Source organism: Mirounga leonina, unplaced genomic scaffold (assembly GCF_011800145.1).
Source record: "Mirounga leonina isolate KUSES-001 unplaced genomic scaffold, KU_Mleo_1.0 Mir_174, whole genome shotgun sequence".
Taxonomy (NCBI): domain Eukaryota; kingdom Metazoa; phylum Chordata; class Mammalia; order Carnivora; family Phocidae; genus Mirounga; species Mirounga leonina.
The window spans coordinates 19,420,683-19,426,165 of NW_023270451.1; the positions used below are offsets into that span (position 1 = coordinate 19,420,683).

General features: G+C 39.6%; 1 long non-coding RNA gene across 1 annotated transcript; it reads right to left on the reverse strand.

Annotated features, from left to right (window-relative positions):
* Positions 1-341: 341 nt before the first annotated feature.
* Positions 342-4,323, reverse strand: LOC118020738. The gene is made up of 3 exons (XR_004681995.1): positions 4,005-4,323; positions 3,772-3,837; positions 342-438 (listed from the first exon to the last, which is right to left on the reverse strand). It is a non-coding gene; the product is annotated as an uncharacterized LOC118020738 (long non-coding RNA).
* Positions 4,324-5,483: the final 1,160 nt, after the last annotated feature.

The window sequence follows — 5,483 nt, forward strand, 5'->3', positions numbered from 1 at the left end:
ATGCCAGGGTGTTCACCAGCCATGTTTCGTGAAGATTCTATAGTGTCGCCCCAGGAGATAGATTGATAATTTTGCTGATGAATGTCTCATGCTGTTCTTAAAGGAGAACATTTTTTGCTCTCACTGCAAATTGCTATAAATTCAGCCCAGCCTCATCTGCGTCTTCAGGTGGACTTCATCAGTTGTAGGCATCTTATCAGCAAGAAACAGCCTCTCCTAATGGCTTGATAAATATTCTAGCCTCCCCAGAATCAGTTATCGAGAGATTCAAATCATGGTCAGTACTTAGAGCAGCTATTACTACAGACTTAATGCCAGTTACCCTTTGTACTTATCTCTGAAACCAGAGAGGCTGGATAGCTCTTTTTACGTTTCCACTCCTGGTCACCAAAAGCTGAGTTCATTCAAAATTTCCTCCTGCCTAGAGAGCTCACATGCCTGTAATAAAAGTTGAAGAAGAGATTTGTGTGAATATAAAATAAAATGTATGTTTTCTCTGACATTCATTCCCTCCCCCCAACCCTGCCCCAAATTTGGCCTAAGGGCAAAGGCATGTAAGTCTGAAATGGTGGGGCAGGGTGAAAGGTAAAAACAAACCTCACTGCCTTTAAATTAGTTAGTGTAAGACAAAATGGTTCCAGGGTGATGTGGGTTTTTTCTTCTGCTTCTTTGTTTTAATGAAAATGATTTACAGGATCTGAAATCTGAAGAACCTACGCCTTGGGATTTATGAAAGTGTGCCAGTTCTCGATGGAAAACAAGCACTTGCTCCTGTGTGGTCCCAACAACATACCTTTGATAAAAGTAATTATAACATCTCAATTGTTAAGAAGATTAAGGGGAGTTACTAAATAAAGCCCTCACTATCCTTCATGGGAACTGGGCATAAAGAACAGGGTCTGTAGTTAGTAATACTGTATTGTATACTTGAAAGTCGCTAAGATAATAGATCTTAAACATTTTTATCACAAGGAAAAACATTTGTAACTGTGGTGATAGATATTAATTAGACTTATTATGATGATCATTTTGCAATTTATACATATATTGAATCATTACATTGTATAGCTGAAACTAATGTTATAGGTCAGTTGTATCTCAATTTTTAAAAATCGGCACATGAGAAAAGATCTTGAAATTCTTATAGGGAAAAATAGAGTGTAGGACAACATGGTGCCTTCTCAAAAAAGCTAAAAGGTATCTATGTTCATAAGAGGACTTCGCAAAAAGTACAAATCCACAGACACTTTTAACAGCTCTTAAAAGGGTCATCACTCATCTCTCTGTTTTATGGTTAATCAGATCTTCTATTCAGGGAGGCAGTGTTCTACAGAATGCCAGCCTTACAGCTTGAATTTTGTAGAACTCACACTTGTATATAGCACTCTTCAGTTGCAAGAGGTCTTCCTTTTGTGTTCTTATAGTTGATTCTCACAGTAAGCTTTGGTATAGGGAAAGTATGAGTATCCCCATTTCACTGATAAGACAATTGAGGTTCAGACAAAGTTAAGCAATTCATCCAAGGAAATGAAATTACTTAGTTATGGAGCACATTTTGTGGTAATATGCCTAGGTTACAAAATTCTGGCTCTTCCCACTCTGCCATACTGTTCACCAAGGATACCAGGACTAGGAGGTGATAGGTGTGGGAAGGGGGCTAGGCATGAATGAGAGGAGTAGATTGACCCATCAGAAGCCATTTCTGAGGCACACACTTGTAGTCTAGCCAGAACTTTGATTCATTTTCCTAATTGTCATTTTTATACAAGAGGAAATAACAAAAAATATCCAGTTTTATCACTTGTTAAAATATCCCTTTTACAGTTACTCATTTCCTGTCTCTAAAGGTCATGTTCTTTCCATAGTAAGCAACTTTATTCCCTTGATGTCCTATCAGTATCTGAGGATGATCTTCCCTAGGAAAATTTCAGTATCTGTCAGACTATCCAAACTCCAGTGGTAAGAGGAGAGGGGCAATGACTGAAGCAAGATCTGTGTTTTGCTCTGGGTCGTGGGTTTCTAGTCTCATCGTCCCTTCCCAAGCCGAGAGACAAGCCCCTTTTCTGCTGTGAAGTGGTGCTAAGAATTAGGTCCTACCTACCTCTTGTGTTGAGCACTGGGTAGAGAATTACTAAATTCTACTCCTGAAGCCAATATTACACTATATGTTACCTAACTAGAATTTAAATAAAAATTTGGAAAAAAAAAAAAAAAAAAGAATTACATCCAACCTAAGGTAGCCTATGAGGAGAAAAAGTTGCCCATACCATCTTTGGACAGAGAGTAAGCTCAAGATTTGGAAATGGCCCCAGAACTCATAGTACCATGAAAAATTACTTGCTTAAGAGCTCTTGGTTAAAAAAAGCGGGGAGGGAGGTTAAGTTCCCCTTAAGTAACTTTTTTTTCTGTAAGTGGGAAAGCTTGCTGAATCTGTGACCTCAAGGTTGACATTGTATAATTGTAGTACTGAAGAGATGTCCAAAAATAAGATTTTCCTCTGGTTTTTCAACACCTTTCAGTTCCATACTCATGAGGTGAGATGCCATTCACTGCTGTCTTTCAACCTCTATCACCTTTTGCGCAGAGTAGAAGAAAATCATGTTGGGTTCTTCTTTCACACACAGAGATTAAATGGTCAGATAGCGCATATGGGGCCACATTCCAAATCCTTCTGAGGCCATTTAGAAGCATTTCATCATCGCAACTATTGTTTCAGTTTTTCATCTGCTCACAGCTCAGCCCCACCCACAAGCCTAAGCCTGCCCCCTTTCTTTCCCTCTGAAGGCTTTTCTTCCCAACAAGCTAGGAATCTCCTCACCTCCTCTTACACACTAAGGAACTAAGAAAAGAACGTGTCCTAACTCAGTGAGCTGCAAGTTTGTTTTTTTCTTGGCATTCAGATTCTCATCCCAAATGAAGATTTATTCATAAACGTTTTATTGCTTCTTAACTCCACAGGATACTTTAGTCCATTTTTATTATCTCTCATTTCTCATCCAGCACGAAGTTTTTCTCATTGATACATATTCCTCTGGTGCAGCCCTTTTGTCTGCTTTTCAAAGTAGATGTCAAAAAACAACATTGTTTAACAGACAATTCTGGAGCGGAGTTATGTCAGCTAGGCTCTTAGTTTCTGTTTCTGACTGTCTTCTCTAAATCATCCAAGTGTACTATCAGAAGGCCTGGCTGAAACGCCAGCTTCTCTAGCTCACCCCTTTAGATGCTTCCTTGGCAGGATCTCATGCAGGAAAGAACACCAGTGGAGACAAGTCCACACCATGGTGACCTCCTCAAAGATAGTGGCTTTCTGACTCAGGCTTGAAATATTTGCTGTCAGTGGTGTATGGAAAGGTAAGGTTACTGAAAGTGGCTTTTAAAAAAGCCGAATCAATCACCCAGGTAACTGGGCAAACAGTCAAGTAAAAAAAGAAAAGGCAGAAAACCCACTTAAACATAAACCAGTGCCACCCACCTGTGAATGGCCACAAAGAGCCCGAAGCAGTGTTGAAACAAAAATTTTGAATGGCTCTAAGAGTCAAAAAAAAAAAAAAAAAAAAAGCAAAAAGGGAGCCATACCTCAGGGCTCAGAGAGGAAGTTCCTTTGGTCTGCCCTGCTCTGATCCTAAATGTCTGGAAATGATTCCTGTGCTTTTGTCAGGATTATTTGTCATGAACCAGTTTAGACAAGGCAGGAACCAACCCAAATCTGTTTTACAAACCCACTCTAGCCTTGCGTCCTTCATGGAATGCAGGCCGTGCTAATTTACTTACCCAGAATCTGAAGAGGGCCTGGAGGCAGATGATTCTGGGATCTTCTTTTGGTCTTAAAAAAGTATTCTAAGGCATCAAGAGAATTAAAGTTTGACCCAGGTAAAATTAGTAAGGAGAAGCTCTTGTATATTTCTAACCCCAGCCACTCTACCATAAATTCACCTTGTGGCTAAATAATTTGTGATATTAATCACTTTTTCCTCCCACTACCAAGTAAGTAGGCCCTGCTTTACCTTGCCCCAAGGGAAGTCCATTTTATAATCAATAAGCAGAAAGTCTCCAAGGCTAAACATTTAGCAGAAGCCTAAATGTTTAGAACCTAAGTTGGCTGGAGAGGTAAAGGGAAGAGAAGGAGTTCATGAGTAGAGACAAAGTAGCTTTGAAGAAGCCTGGGAAGAGATCAAAATAAAGGGATTTCTCCGTGTCCAGAAGTAAGAGAGTGGGAGACAGAGAAGTTGGCTGATCACAGAGGAGCAAGAACTTGAATCAGCTTTCTGGCAACACCACTGGGAGGAGTCCAGAGAGGCGTGACCATTAGATTGATCTAAGAACAGGCATGTTCTCTGATGTTGCTTGCCCATCCTTGTTCATAGACTGAGATGATCAAATCTACTCTGCCTGTGGTGTCTTCATTAGACTTGCTGGGGATTTTCATGCAGCACATCCCTGCTATGTGGACAGATTTGCAAGGCCAGAACTGAGATCAGAGAAGAAAAGCCTCAAGATTTATTTATTCATTTTTATTCTCTTAGTTGATCAATTGCCCTGCAAAATATTAGTTTGAACCATGTAAAACTGCTGCTATTCAACCATTTTGTTGACTCACAGAAATGGCAATTTCATGTGGTTGGCCAATTAATGAAAAGGTAGTCTATCCACATGGTAGGTGCTGATCCTATTGGATCAACAGGGACAGCTGCTTGTCCAAGGATTTCCCTAGGTAAAGGTCTCCCACAGAAACCCGAGCTGTTCCCCTGTCATACACAGAGTGCCTACTGTTGAGATTCCTAGCAGAGGCAAAGTGAGCTAGGGTTTGAAGGAGTAGGGTGGCTATAAGTGGGGAGCAAGAAGAATCACAAGTTAAGAGACAAATCTACTTTGGCAGCCTCTTGTTTTCTCTTTGGGAGGCTTGGCTTTCCCAAATAGGGCACATTTTCCCTTTTTTTTTTTTTTTTTTTTTTTTGGTTTTTCATCTTCAAATCAATCCTGTGTTTGTAAGTATATCTCTGAACAACAATGAAAAATAAACTAACAATGGTCCCTAAGCTGCAGTAAAAGCAGTGTGAAATAATATCCTTCCATTGATGTGAAGAGATGAAAAGGCTCTGACTTAGAATGTTTTTAATAGCAAACCATTTAAAAAATATTAAGAGGTCAAAGTTGAATGTGCATCCATTAGATAGCAAGGAGTGATAGAAGGATAGACAAATCTCCAAACTTGAGCACAGATCTCTGCCAACAAAGGAAAATTCAAGAGTCCATTTAACTTGGGTATATTTTATTTTGGAACTGTCAACCAGCTCCAGTGCCCCTTCTTCCATGAAGCCTTATTATATTTCTCCAGCCACAATGGGTTTCTGCCTTTTCATGAAATTGTGTGTTATAAAATAAGATTCTTCGTAGGGTTATTTGAATACCACCCATCTATGAAAACCTACTATATTCAAGGCACTATCTTGCAGGCCATAGAAAAAATTAGAAAATACAGTCCT